The sequence below is a fragment of the Cryptomeria japonica genome, unplaced genomic scaffold (assembly GCF_030272615.1).
Source record: "Cryptomeria japonica unplaced genomic scaffold, Sugi_1.0 HiC_scaffold_127, whole genome shotgun sequence".
Lineage (NCBI taxonomy): Eukaryota > Viridiplantae > Streptophyta > Pinopsida > Cupressales > Cupressaceae > Cryptomeria > Cryptomeria japonica.
This window is the reverse complement of record NW_026728949.1, coordinates 267,501-282,500: the sequence shown is the minus strand read 5'-3', so window position 1 is coordinate 282,500 and position 15,000 is coordinate 267,501. Positions and strand designations below refer to the sequence as shown.

General features: G+C 60.0%; 1 non-coding gene across 1 annotated transcript; it reads left to right on the top strand.

The window, feature by feature from the left end:
* The first annotated feature begins 11,288 nt into the window (after window positions 1-11,288).
* Window positions 11,289-11,407, top strand: LOC131865949 (5S ribosomal RNA). The gene has a single exon (XR_009364584.1). It is a non-coding gene; the product is annotated as a 5S ribosomal RNA (ribosomal RNA).
* The last annotated feature ends 3,593 nt before the right edge of the window (window positions 11,408-15,000 follow it).

Sequence of the window (15,000 nt, the reverse complement as noted above, 5' to 3'; positions counted from 1 at the left end):
GCTTGGGGCGACTACCAGTGCCAACCCCTTATCCCGCGACGCGTCCGACAAAGAGAACGTTCCAAGGCGGCAGAGGAGGTTACCAGCCGAAGGATGCAGTAGCAATAACAGGTATAGTTCCGCGGCGGCCGAGAAGACTCACCGCATAGGAATCGGGATGCGAGGCGAGGGATGCGGCGGGAAGGCCCCGACGGCTAAACGGAAGAGGCTGCAGGGCCACCTCGGAATGGTCCAAGCATCGGATGCGATTGGGACGACTACCAGTGCCAACCCCTTATCCCGCGATGCGTCCGATACACAGATAGTTCCAAGGCGGCCGAGGAGCCTCACCGCATATCAATCGGGGTGCGAGGCGAGGGATGGGGCGGGAAGGCCCCAACGGCTAGACGGAAGAGGCTTCAGGGCCACCTCGGAATGGTCCAAGCATCGGACGCGCTTGGGGCGACTGCCAGTGCCAACCCCTTATCCCGCGATGCGTCCGATACACAGATGGTTCCAAGGCGGCCGAGGAGCCTCACCGCATAGCAATCGGGGGTGCGAGGCGAGGGATGGGGCGGGAAGGCCCCAACGGCTAGACGGAAGAGGCTTCAGGGCCGCCTAGGAATGGTCCAAGCATCGGACACGCTTGGGGCGACTACCAGTGACAGCCCCCTATCCCGCGATGCGTCCGATACGAAGATGGTTCCAAGGCGGCCGAGGAGCCTCACCGCATAGCAATCGGGGTGCGAGGTGGGGGATGCGGCGAGATGGCCCCAACGGCTAGACGGAAGAGGCCACAGGGCCGCGTCGGAATAGTCCAAGCATCGGACGCGCTTGGGGCGACTACCAGTGACAACCCCTTATCCCGCGATGCGTCCGATACGAAGATAGTTCCAAGGCGGCCGAGGAGCCTCACCGCATAGCAATCGGGGTGCGAGGTGGGGGATGCGGCGAGATGGCCCCAACGGCTAGACGGAAGAGGCTGCAGGGCCGCCTCGGAATAGTCCAAGCATCGGACGCGCTTGGGGCCACTACCAGTGACAACCCCTTATCCCGCAATGCGTCCGATACGAAGATAGTTCCAAGGCGGCCGAAGAGCCTCACCGCATAGCAATCGGGGTGCGAGGTGGGGGATGCGGCGAGATGGCCCCAACGGCTAGACGGAAGAGGCCACAGGGCCGCCTCGGAATAGTCCAAGCATCGGACGCGCTTGGGGCGACTACCAGTGACAACCCCTTATCCCGCGATGCGTCCGATACGAAGATAGTTCCCAGGCGGCCGAGGAGCCTCACCGCATAGCAATCGGGGTGCGAGGCGAGGGATGCGGCGAGATGGCCCCAAAGGCTAGACGGAAGAGGCTGCAGGGCTGCCTCGGAATAGTCCAAGCATCGGACGCGCTTGGGGCGACTACCACTGCCAACCCCTTATCCCGCGATGCGTCCGATACACAGATAGTTCCGAGGCGGCCGAGGAGGTGGGGGATGCAGCGAGATGGCCCCAACGGCTAGACGGAAGAGGCTGCAGGGCCGCCTCGGAATAGTCCAAGCATCGGACGCGCTTGGGGCGACTACCAGTGACAACCCCTTATCCCGCGATGCGTCCGATACACAGATAGTTCCGAGGCGGCCAAGGAGCCTCACCGCATAGCAATCGTGGTGCGAGGTGGGGGATGCGGCGAGATGGCCCCAACGGCTAGACGGAAGAGGCTGCAGGGCCGCCTCGGAATGGTCCAAGCATCGGATGCGCTTGGGGCGACTACCACTGCCAACCCCTTATCCCGCGATGCGTCCGATACACAGATAGTTCCAAGGCGGCCGAGGAGCCTCACAGCATAGCAATCAGGGTGCGAGGCGAGGGATGCGGCGAGAAAGCCCCAACGGCTAGAGGGAAGAGGCTTCAGGTCCGCCTCGGAATGGTCCAAGCATCGGACGCGCTTGGGGCGACTACCAGTGACAACCCCTTATCCCGCGACGCGTCCGATACACAGATAGTTCCAAGGCGGCCGAGGAGCCTCACCGCATAGCAATCGGGGTGCGAGGCGAGGGATGCGGCGAGAAGGACCCAACGGCTACACGGAAGAGGCTTCGGGGCCGCCTCGGAATGGTCCAAGCATCGGACGCGCTTGGGGCGACTACCAGTGACAACCCCTTATCCCGCGACGCGTCCGATACACAGATAGTTCCAAGGCGGCCGAGGAGCCTCACCGCATAGCAATCGGGGTGCGAGGCGAGGGATGCGGCGAGAAGGACCCAACGGCTACACGGAAGAGGCTTCGGGGCCGCCTCGGAATGGTCCAAGCATCGGACGCGCTTGGGGCGACTACCAGTGACAACCCCTTATCCCGCGACGCGTCCGATACACAGATAGTTCCAAGGCGGCCGAGGAGCCTCACCGCATAGCAATCGGGGTGCGAGGCGAGGGATGCGGCGAGAAGGACCCAACGGCTAGACGGAAGAGGCTTCGGGTCCGCCTCGGAATGGTCCAAGCATCGGACGCGCTTGGGGCGACTACCAGTGACAACCCCTTATCCCGCGACGCGTCCGATACACAGATAGTTCCAAGGCGGCCGAGGAGCCTCACCGCATAGCAATCGGGGTGCGAGGCGAGGGATGCGGCGAGAAGGACCCAACGGCTAGACGGAAGAGGCTTCGGGTCCGCCTCGGAATGGTCCAAGCATCGGACGTGCTTGGGGCGACTACCAGTGACAACCCCTTATCCCGCGACGCGTCCGATACACAGATAGTTCCAAGGCGGCCGAGGAGCCTCACCGCATAGCAATCGGGGTGCGAGGCGAGGGATGCGGCGAGAAGGACCCAACGGCTAGACGGAAGAGGCTTCGGGTCCGCCTCGGAATGGTCCAAGCATCGGACGCGCTTGGGGCGACTACCAGTGACAACCCCTTATCCCGCGACGCGTCCGATACACAGATAGTTCCGAGGCGGCCGAGGAGCCTCACCGCATAGCAATCGGGGTGCGAGGCGAAGGATGCGGCGAGAAGGACCCAACGGCTAGACGGAAGAGGCTTCGGGTCCGCCTCGGAATGGTCTAAGCATCGGACGCGCTTGGGGCGACTACCAGTGACAACCCCTTATCCCGCGACGCGTCCGATACACAGATAGTTCCAAGGCGGCCGAGGAGCCTCACCGCATAGCAATCGGGGTGCGAGGCGAGGGATGCGGCGAGAAGGACCCAACGGCTAGACGGAAGAGGCTTCAGGGCCGCCTCGGAATGGTCCAAGCATCGAACGCGCTTGGGGCGACTACCAGTGACAACCCCTTATCCCGCGACGCGTCCGATACACAGATAGTTCCGAGGCGGCCGAGGAGCCTCACCGCATAGCAATCGGGGTGCGAGGCGAGGGATGCGGCGAGAAGGACCCAACGGCTAGACGGAAGAGGCTTCAGGGCCGCCTCGGAATGGTCCAAGCATCGGACGCGCTTGGGGCGACTACCAGTGACAACCCCTTATCCCGCGACGCGTCCGATACACAGATAGTTCCGAGGCGGCCGAGGAGCCTCACCGCATAGCAATCGGGGTGCGAGGCGAGGGATGCGGCGAGAAGGACCCAACGGCTAGACGGAAGAGGCTTCAGGGCCGCCTCGGAATGGTCCAAGCATCGGACGCGCTTGGGGCGACTACCAATGACAACCCCTTATCCCGCGACGCGTCCGATACACAGATAGTTCCGAGGCGGCCGAGGAGCCTCACCGCATAGCAATCGGGGTGCGAGGCGAGGGATGCGGCGAGAAGGACCCAACGGCTAGACGGAAGAGGCTTCAGGGCCGCCTCGGAATGGTCCAAGCATCGGACGCGCTTGGGGCGACTACCAGTGACAACCCCTTATCCCGCGACGCGTCCGATACACAGATAGTTCCGAGGCGGCCGAGGAGCCTCACCGCATAGCAATCGGGGTGCGAGGCGAGGGATGCGGCGAGAAGGACCCAACGGCTAGACGGAAGAGGCTTCAGGGCCGCCTCGGAATGGTCCAAGCATCGGACGCGCTTGGGGCGACTACCGTTGCCAACCCCTTATCCCGCGATGCGTCTGATACACAGATAGTTCCGAGGCGGCCGAGGAGCCTCACCGCATAGCAATCGGGTTGCGAGGCAGATTATTGGGAAGGGAACCCCCTGGGATGCGGCTCAAGCAGTGCCCAAAGGGACTGGAATGCGGAATCACATCGAGAGACCCAAATGCTATACGAGGGCTCAAATCGAATTATCGATTTGGCCACGACATGGACGCATCGGAACGACTACCTTTGCCGAACCACTCGCAATTGCATCCATACCGAAACCAATAGACATTTCCGTTAGAGCCCTCGCATAGCATTCGGGAATCTCGCATGCCCCTCTAAATCGACCAATGCTGGCGCTCAATGAAAATCCGAGCGCTACCACCGTTCGAGCGCCAGCATTGGTCGAGTTAGAGGGGCACGGGGGAGAATGCTCCAGTCAACACCTCCCCTATATAAGTTATTTGTCCGATTCTCGCACAACCGTAGTCTGCCTCGTCGAATCAAACAACGGTCCCAGATTCCGACTTCCGTTCCGTAGAGACCCAAAAGCTAGATGGAGGCTCGCAAGAAAGAGAGTCGGCGCATAGCAATCGGGTTTCTCGAACGTTTAGGGACCGAGCTCACTTGCGGATAGGGCAAAATCCGCCAAGCAACCCAAAAGCTAGACGGGGGCTCGAATCGAATCGCCTAGGCGGCCACAACAACGACGTGTTGGATCGACTACCAGTGCCAAACCATTCAGCAAGACTAGTCTGTGTCGAGGCCGGATAGAGATTCTCAGAGAGCGCCCGCATAGCATTTAGGAGACCTGCCGCGTCCCTCACACTCGACAAATGGTGGTGCACGTTTATAAATCCGAGCGATCCCAACCCTTTCAAGCACCAACATCGGTCGAGATAGAGGGGCACGGAGGGGGCTGCGTGAGACAACACAGTCCCCTATATAAGTTATTTGTCCGATTCTCACACATCCGAAGAATGGTCATCAAATCGGACAACAGCCCAAACTTCCGACTTCCGTCCCAGAAAGCCCAAGAGCTATCTAAAACGTTCATGGCCGGAACTCGATCGCGGCTATACCAGTCCGCCAAGCAACCCAAAAGCTAGACTGGAGCTCTAGTCGAATCACCTCTGTGGCCATTGCAAGGACGTGTTGGAGCGACTACCATTGCCGAACCATTCCGCAGGTCGAGTCCATACCAAGGCCGCATAGAGATTCACGATGAGCTCCTGCATAGCAATCAGGAGACTTGCCGTGTCCATCACAATCGATAAATCCTGGTGCAAGATTTTTGCATCCGAGCGCTCCAACCAGTCGAGCACCAGCATCAATCGACATAAACGGGCACGGGGGGAGGATGCTCGAGAACACTACCTCCCCTATATAAGTTATTTGTCCGATTCTCAAGCAGCCGAAGTCTGGTCATCGAATCGGGTCAAAGACCACAACTTCCGACTTTACCCACAATGCAAGTCATCGAATCGAACATCGGCCCCCGAGTCGGACTCCATGCGTATGTCAGGTCATCGGACCCAAATTCCGCCTTCCTGCGCATGGCGGGCCATCAATATCAACTCGGTCATCGGACCCAAACTCCGCCTTTTTGCGTATGGCACGCCTTCAAATCGGTCATCGGACCCAAATTCCGCCTTCCTGTGCATGGCGGGCCATCAACATCAACTCGGTCATCGGACCCAAATTCCGCCTTTCTGCGCATGGCACGCCATCAACTCGGTCATCGGACCCAAATTCCGCCTTCCTGCGCATGGCAGGTCATCGGACACAAATTCAGACCTCGCCAATATGCCTACGTATCGAATCGGTCATCGGACCCAACTTCCGACTTCATCCATACTGTAGGGTCTTTGAGGTTGGCGCGGTGCGCTCAACCCAGGGAGTCGACCCATCGAAGCATACACCTCCCCTATATAAGCTATTTGTCCGATTCCCACACCTGTGTAGTTTGCACCTCTGACCAGGACATCGACCCCAACTTCCGAACTCGACTGCAACGACGGCACCAGCGCCTTGGTGCGCACCTTGCGACGCACAGTCCCAACATTCGCCTTCCTGCACATGGCAGGTCATCGGACCCAAATTCCGACCTCGCGAGTATGCCTACATATCGAATCGGTCATCGGACCCAACTTCCGACTTCATCCATACCGTAGGGTCTTTGAGGTTGGCGCGGTGCGCTCAACCCGGGGAGTCGACCCAACGAAGCATACACCTCCCCTATATAAGCTATTTGTCCGATTCCCACACCTGTGTAGTTTGCACCTCCGATCAAGACATCGACCCCAACTTCCGAACTCGCCTCCAACGACCGAACCAGCGCCTTGGTGCGCACCTTGCAACGCACAGTGCCAACATTCGCCTTCCTGCACGTGGCAGGTCATCGGACCCAAATTCCGACCTCGCGAGTATGCCTACATATCGAATCGGTCATCGGACCCAACTTCCGACTTCATCCATACCGTAGGGTCTTTGAGGTTGGCGCGGTGCGCTCAACCCGGGGAGTCGACCCAACGAAGCATACACCTCCCCTATATAAGCTATTTGTCCGATTCCCACACCTGTGTAGCTTGCACCTCCGATCAGGACATCGACCCCAACTTCCGAACTCGACTAAAAAGACCGCACCAGCGCCTTGGTGTGCACCTTGCAACGCACAGTGTCAACATTCGCCTTCCTGCACATGGCAGGTCATCGGACCCAAATTCCGACCTCATGAGCATACCTACTAATCGAATTGGTCATCGGACCCAACTTCCGACTTCATCCATACCGTAGGGTCTTTGAGGTTGGCGCGGTGCGCTCAACCTGGGGAGTCGACCCATCGAAGCATACACCTCCCCTATATAAGCTATTTGTCCGATTCCGACACCTGTGTAGTTTGCACCTCCGCTCAGGACATCGACCCCAACTTCCGAACTCGCCTGCAACGACCGAACCAGCGCCTTGGTGCGCACCAAAAGTGCGCACTTTTGGAGGGCACTTTTGTGCGCTCCAAAGGTGCGCACTTTTGGAGGGCACTTTTCTGCGCTCCAAAGGTGCGCACTTTTGGAGGGCACTTTTTGGAGGGCACTTTTCTGCGCTCCAAAGGTGCGCACTTTTGGAGGGCACTTTTTGGAGGGCACTTTTCTGCGCTCCAAAGGTGCGCACTTTTGGAGGGCACTTTTTGGAGGGCACTTTTCTGCGCTCCAAAGGTGCGCACTTTTGGAGGGCACTTTTTGGAGGGCACTTTTCTGCGCTCCAAAGGTGCGCACTTTTGGAGGGCACTTTTTGGAGGGCACTTTTCTGCGCTCCAAAGGTGCGCACTTTTGGAGGGCACTTTTCTGCGCTCCAAAGGTGCGCACTTTTGGAGGGCACTTTTTGGAGGGCACTTTTCTGCGCTCCAAAGGTGCGCACTTTTGGAGGGCACTTTTTGGAGGGCACTTTTCTGCGCTCCAAAGGTGCGCACTTTTGGAGGGCACTTTTTGGAGGGCACTTTTCTGCGCTCCAAAGGTGCGCACTTTTGGAGGGCACTTTTGTGCACTCCAAAGGTGCGCACTTTTGGAGGGCACTTTTCCTGTGCTCCAAAGGTGCACACCTAGGTGAGCACCTTCGACCACACCTTGTAGCACACCAAACTCTGACTTTCGACTTCATCCGCAATGCAGGGTCTTTGAGGTTGGCGCAATGCGCACAACCAGGGGAGTCGACCCATCAAACCCAACACCTCCCCTATATAAGCTATTTGTCTGATTCTCATACATGCGTAGCCTGCAGGAGCAATTAGGACATCGACCCCAACTTTCGGCTTCTAAACGAAAACAAGGTCTTTGAGGTTGGTGTAATGCGAACAACTAGGGGAGTCAACCCATCAAACCCAACACCTCCCCTATATAAGCTATTTGTCTGATTCTCATACATGTGTAGTCTACAGGAGCAATTAGGACATCGACCCCAACTTTTGACTTCTTAACGAAAACAAGGTCTTTGAGGTTGACGTAATGCGCACAACCAGGGGAGTCGACCCATCAAACCCAACACCTCCCCTATATAAGCTATTTGTCCGATTCTCATACATGTGTAGCCTGCAGGAGCCATTAGGACATTGACCCCAACTTTTGACTTCTTAACGAAAACAAGGTCTTTGAGGTTGGCGTAATGCGCACAACCAAGGGAGTTGACCCATCAAACCCAACACCTCCCCTATATAAGCTATTTGTCTGATTCTCATACATGTGTAGCCTGCAACAACGATTAGGACATCCACCCCAACTTCTGAATTCGTCTGCGTTGACCGCACCAAAGGTGCACGCCTTGGTGCTCACCAAAATCCGACTTCCGACTTCTTCTGCTATGCGGGGTCTTTGAGGTTGGCGCAGTGCGCACAACCAGGGGAGTCAACCCACCGAATGCAACACCTCCCCTATATAAGCTATTTGTCTGATTCTCATACATGCGTAGACTGCAGCAATGATTAGGACATCCACCCCAACTTTTGACTTCTTAAACAAGACAGGGTCTTTGAAGTTGGTGCAGTGCACACAACCAGGGGAGTCGACCCATCAAACGCAACACCTCCCCTATATAAAGCTATTTGTCCGATTCTCATACGTGTAGTCTGCAGCAGCGATTAGGACATCGACCCCAACTTCCGAATTCGTTTGCATTGACCGCACCAAAGGTGCACGCCTTGGTGTGCACCCTGGAGTGCACTTTGGTGCTCACCTCGGTGCACACTTTGGTGTGCACCTCGGTGTGCACCAAAGGTGCGCACCTTGGAGCGCACCAAAGGTGTACACTTTGGAGCGCACCACATAGGGTCTTTGAGAGGTTGGCGCAGTGCGCACACCAAGGTGGGTGTTGAGGTGCGTGCCGAGGTGGGTGGGTGCTAGGGTGCGCTCCATGGTGGGTGCCAGGGTGGGTGCGTGCTAGGGTGGATTCCAAAGAGGGTCATAGGGTGGGTGCCAAGGTGGGTTGGTGATATAGTGGGTTCAAAGGTGGGTACTAGGGTGGGTTCCAAGGTGGGTCACAAGTTGGGTGCCAGGATGCGTGGGTGTTAGGTTGGGTGCCAAGGTGGGCTCCTGCGTGGGTGGGTGCTAGGGTGGGTTTCAAGGTGGACGCGAGGGCGGGTGCCAAGGTGGGTAACAAGTTGGGTGTTAGGATGGGTGAGTGCTAGAGTGGGTGCCAAGGTGGGTGGGTGCTAAGGTGGATGCCAAGGTGGTTCACAGGGTGGGTGGGTTCTAGGGTGAGTTCCAAGGTGGGTCACAGGTTCAGTGCTAGGGTGGGTGTCAAGGCGGGTGTCGAGGTGCCTGGGTGCTAGGGTGTGGATGCCAATGTGGGTCATAGGGTGGGTACTAGGGTGGGCTGCAATGTGGGTGCCAAGGTGGGTAACATGCTCGGTGGGTTCTAAATTGGGTGCCAGGGTGGGTGTGCACCCACCTTGCCCGAGGTGGGTGCCAAGGTGCCAGTGTGGGTGGGTGCTAAGGTGGATGCCAAGGTGGGTGAGAAGGTGGGTGATAGGTTGAGTGGTAGGATGGGTGGGTGCCAAGATGGGTCACAGGGTGGGTGCAAGGGTGGGTAGGTGCTAGGGTTGGTGTCAGGGTGGGTGGGTGCTAGGTTGGGTTCCAAGGTGGGTGCGAGGGTGAGTGTCAAGGTGGGTCACAGGTTAGGTGCTAGGATGGGTGAGTGCTAGGGTGCAAAGGTGCCAGGGTGGGTGCTAGGATGGGTCGATGCTAGGGTGAGTGGCAAGGTGGGTCCACAAGTGTCAAGGTGGGTGCCGAGGTGGGTGCCAAGTCGGCGACTGCTATGGTGGATGCCAAGGTGGGTCACGGGGTGGGTGCCAAGTTGCTAGGTTGGGTTCCAAGGTGGGTGCCAACGTGGGTGCTAGGGTGCGTGGGTTAAAGGGTGTGTCACAACGTGGGTGCCAGGATGGGTGCGCACCCACACTGGCCAAGACGGGTGCGGGTGCAAGGTTGGGTTCCAAGCCCGGTCACAGGCTGGGTGCTAGGATGGGTGGGTGCCAAGGTGGGCACCAGGGTGGGTGCACCCACCCTGGCCAAGGTGGGTCACGGGGTGGGTCCTAGGGTGGGTAACGGGGTGGGTACTAAGGTGCGTGCCAAGGTGGGTCATAGGGTGGGTGCCAAGGTGGGCACCAGGGTGGGTGTGCACCAACCCTAGCCAGGGTAGGTCACGGGGTGGTTGTCGGGGTGGGCGTCAAGGAGCCAAGGTGGGTGGCAAGTAGCCAAGTTGCGTGCCAAGGTGGGTGTCGGGGTGGGTGCCAAGGATCCAAGGTGGGTGCCAAGGAACCAAGGTGGGTGTCTGGGTGGGTGCCGAGGTGGGAGCCAGGGTGGGTCCCAAGGTGAGTGCAAAGGTGGGTGCCAGGGTCAAGGTGAGTGCCAATGTGGGTTCCAAGGTGCCAGGGTCAGGGTGAGTGCCAATGTGGGTTCAAAGGTGCTAAGTTGGGTGCGAGGTTGGGTGCGAGGGTGGGTGGGTGCCAAGGTGTGCTAGGTGGAAGCCCGGGTGGGTCGGCATCCCATGGGTGTCGAGTTGGGTGCCTGATGGGTGCTTCTTGTCAAGTTTTAGTCGTCGGGACTCATTTCGAGCCTTAGAGGTCGTTTCTTGTCCGGTTGCCCTGTCTTCGACCTGGGAACCCAATTTTGGTCCTCGGGTCCCATTTTTTTTTGTCTCGCATCCCACTTTTGGCCTGTGGCCTTTTCGGGGTCGATTCTCGTTTTGGGCATCAGAGCATGTTTCTTCTCCTAAAACCCAATATTTGTTTATTAAGTCTCGGAACACATTTTTGTTCTCGTGGACCCATCATGGGTCTTGGAACGCATTTGTGGTCCTTGGGTCCCATTTTGCATCCCGAAACTTGTGTTTTGGTGCTTGATCCCTATTTTGGGTGCCCACCTTGCACCAAGTGCGCACCCGGGGCAAACCGAGCGCCTTGGTGCACCGGGGCAAGATCGAGCGTGCACCCGAGGCGCCCCGAACATGCACCAAGGTGCACTCGGCCCACATGTGAGCGCAGGTCGTTGCGCCCGAGGTGGTGTGTGGGCACCGCGTTGCAGACGGGACACTGCACGCACACGACGCCCCCTCCAGGTGCACGCACGTAGGCCGGGCCGGGTGCACACCCGACGCCCTAGCAAGGTGCGCGCACCCGGGCAGGGCTCACACTTGGCGAACGGGGCGCACTTCGCGAGGGAGGGTGTGCACCTCGACGGGGGTGGGTGGCCGGGGTGGATTCGCACGTGGGTCGCGGTTTGCTAAGTACACACTGCGACAAGCTCATAACGGGTGCGATCATACCAGCGTTAGTGCACCGGATCCCATCAGAACTCCGCAGTTAAGCGCGCTTGGGCCGGAGTAGTACTGGGATGGGTGACCTCCCGGGAAGTCCCGGTGTTGCACCCTTTTTTAGTTTTTCGCCGGGCGTCGCAATGCTATTTGAATAAACCTTTTGCCCGTTTGCGTTCTCGTCGGGGCCGGGCCGGGCCGGGGTGCGCTGCCCGCACTACCGCGCGCGCGGGGGGCGACACCGAGCGCGCACCCGAGGCGCCCCGAGCACACAGGCCACGGTGCAACCCGGGCGTTGTGCGCGCACCCCGGTGCGCCCGAGGTGCTGCGCGCGCACCCAGGTGAAATCGGTGTGCACCTCGGCCAGTGCGCGCTCGGTCGAGTCGCGCACGTTGGCCAAGGTGCACGGTGATGTTTCTTACTCTAAGGTTCCGCACCAGACGCCCGGGACAGGTGAGCGAAGCTGGGCGGGGCCGGGTGCGCGGCCGGGGCAGGTGCACGCAGCTGGAGAGAGCTTTGGAGCACACTTCGGAGCGCACCAATGATGCGCTCCATTCAAAAGTTTCCTGAAAAGGCAAAAAAAGTTGAGATTATAGAATTTCCCACTTGAGAGATTGTAAAAAAAAAAAATTTAAAATGAAGGAAACGCGGGTGCCAAGGTGTGCGCAGCCCAGCCCACCCTGGCGAAGGTGCACGCAAGGTGCGCACCCGAGGCAAACCGGACAATTAACCCAACTTTCGACTTCGCGCGCACCTTGGAGCGCACTTCGGAGCGCTCCTTGGTGCGCACCAATCTTGGGCACCTCGGAGTGCACCATGGCGCCCACCAAGGTGCGCACCCGGGGCAAACCGAGCTCCGACTTCGTGCGCACCTTGGAGCGCACGAAAGGTGCGCACCATGGCGCCCACCAAGGTGCGCAGCCCAGCCAAGGCGTGCGCATCAAGGTGCGCACCCTGGCGAAGGTGCGCACCCGGGGCAAACCGAGCTCCGACTTCGTGCGCACCTTGGAGCGCACAAAAGGTGCGCAACCCAGCCAAGGTGTGCGCACCCCGGTCAAACCGAGCTCCGAATCGTGCGCACCAGAGGTGCACGCCATCGTGCGCACCTTGGAGCACACTTCGGAGCCCTCCTTGGTGCGCGCCGATGTTGCGCACCTCGGAGCGCACCCGGGGAAAACAATGCAATTAACCCGACTTTCGACTTCGTGGGCACCTCGGAGCGCTCTCGGGTTCGCACCTCGGAGCACACCGAGGTGCGCACCTTTGATGCGCTGCCTTCACCAATTTCCAGAAAAGGCAAGAAAACATTGAGAAGGTGTGCGCACCGAGGTGCCCACCCTGGCGAAGGTGCACGCGAGGTGCGCACCCGGGGCAAACCGGGCTCCGACTTCGTGCACGCCGCACCTTGGAGCACACTTCGGAGCGCTCCTTGGTGCGCACCAGGGCGCGCAACCCAGCCGAGGTGCCCACCCCGGCGAAGGTGCACGCGAGGTGCGCACCCGGGGCAAACCGGGCTCCGACTTCGTGCACGCCATGGTGCCCACCGCGGCGAAGGTGCACGCGAGGTGCGCACCCGGGGCAAACCGGGCTCCGACTTCGTGCACGCCGCACCTTGGAGCACACTTCGGAGCGCTCCTTGGTGCGCACCATGGTGCCCACCAGGGCGCGCAACCCCGCCGAAGGTGCACGCGAGGTGCGCACCCGGGGCAAACCGGGCTCCGACTTCGTGCACGCCGCACCTTGGAGCACACTTCGGAGCGCTCCTTGGTGCGCACCATGGTGCCCACCAGGGCGCGCAACCCCGCCGAAGGTGCACGCGAGGTGCGCACCCGGGGCAAACCGGGCTCCGACTTCGTGCACGCCATGGTGCGCACCGCGGCGAAGGTGCGCACCCGGGGCAAACCGGGCTCCGACTTCGTGCACGCCGCACCTTGGAGCACACTTCGGAGCGCTCCTTGGTGCGCACCAGGGCGCGCAACCCAGCCGAGGTGCCCACCCCGGCGAAGGTGCACGCGAGGTGCGTACCCGGGGCAAACCGGGCTCCGACTTCGTGCACGCCGCACCTTGGAGCACACTTCGGAGCGCTCCTTGGTGCGCACCATGGTGCCCACCAGGCCGCGCAACCCAGCCAAGGTGTGCGCACCAAGGTGCACGCGAGGTGCGCACCCGGGGCAAACCGGGGTCCGACTTCGTGCACGCCGCACCTTGGAGCACACATCGGGGCGCTCCCGGGTTCGCACCGGCGTTGCGCACCGTGGTGGGCACCTCGGAGCACACCAAGGTGGGCAGCGAGGTGCGCACCTTTGATGCGATGCCTTCACTAATTTCCATAAAAGGCAAAAAAAAAACGAGATTTTAAAATTTCCGTTTTGAAAGATAGTGAGAAAAAGGGAATGCTGGTGCCATCTTGAGCCCGCCCTGGTGCGCAGCCCAGCCAAGGTGTGCGCACCAAGGTGCCCACCCTGGCGAAGGTGCGCGCCCGGGCAATTAACCCAACTTCCAACTTCGCGCGCGCCAGGGTGGGAGCGCACCCAACAACCGGGCCTGGGAAGAGCCAATGCGAGAAACCCCACCAAACGCTCTGACAAAAAAAGAGGGGGCGCTCCAGTAACCCCGCTTCGGAGCGCACCCTGGGCAAACCCAGCCAAGGTGCCCACCCCGGCCAAGGTGCAGGCGAGGTGCGCACCCGGGGCAAACCGGGCTCCGACAACGTGCACGCCGCACCTTGGAGCACACTTCGTAGCGCTCCCGGGTGCGCACCTCAGAGCACACCAAGGTGGGCAGCGAGGTGCGCACCTTTGATGCGCTGCCTTCACTAATTTCCAGAAAAGGCAAAAAAAAAAGGAGATTTTAAAATTTCCGTTTTGAAAGATAGTGAAAAAAACGGAACGCGCGTGCCATCTTGAGCCCGCCCTGGTGCGCAGCCCAGGTAAGGTGCCCACCCTGGCAAAGGTGCGCACCCGGGCAATTAACCCTACTTCCGACTTCGTGCGCGCCAGGGTGGCAACCGGGCCTCGGAAGAGCCAATGCGAGAAACCCCACCAAACGCTCCGACAAAAAAAGAGGCGGCGCTCCAATAACCCCGCTTCGGAGCGCAGCCGGGGCAAACCCAGCCAAGGTGCCCACCCCGACGAAGGTGCACGCGAGGTGCGCACCCGGGGCAAACCGGGCTCCGACAACGTGCACGCAGCACCTTGGAGCACACTTCGAAGCACTCCCGGGTGCCCACCGGCGTTGCGCACCGTGGTGGGCAGCGAGGTGCGCACCTTTGATGCGCTGCCTTCACTAATTTCCAGAAAAAGGCAAAAAAAAATGAGATTTTAAAATTTCCGTTTTGAAAGATAGTGAAAAAAAAGGAACGCGGGTGCCATCTTGAGCCCGCCCTGGTGCGCAGCCCAGGCAAGGCATGCGCACCAAGGTGCCCACCCGAGGTGCACACCCGGGGCAAACCGGGCTCCGACTTCGTGCAGGCCGCACCTTGGAGCACACTTCGGAGCGCTCCTTGGTGCGCACCATGGTGCCCACCAGGGCGCGCAACCCAGCCAAGGTCTGCACACCAAGGTGCCCACCCCGGCGAAGGTGCACGCGAGGTGCGCACCCGGGGCAAACCGGGCTCCGACTTCGTGCACGCCATGGTGCCCACCGCGGCGAAGGTGCACGCGAGGTGCGCACCCGGGGCAAACCGGGCTCCGACTTCGTGCACGCCGCAC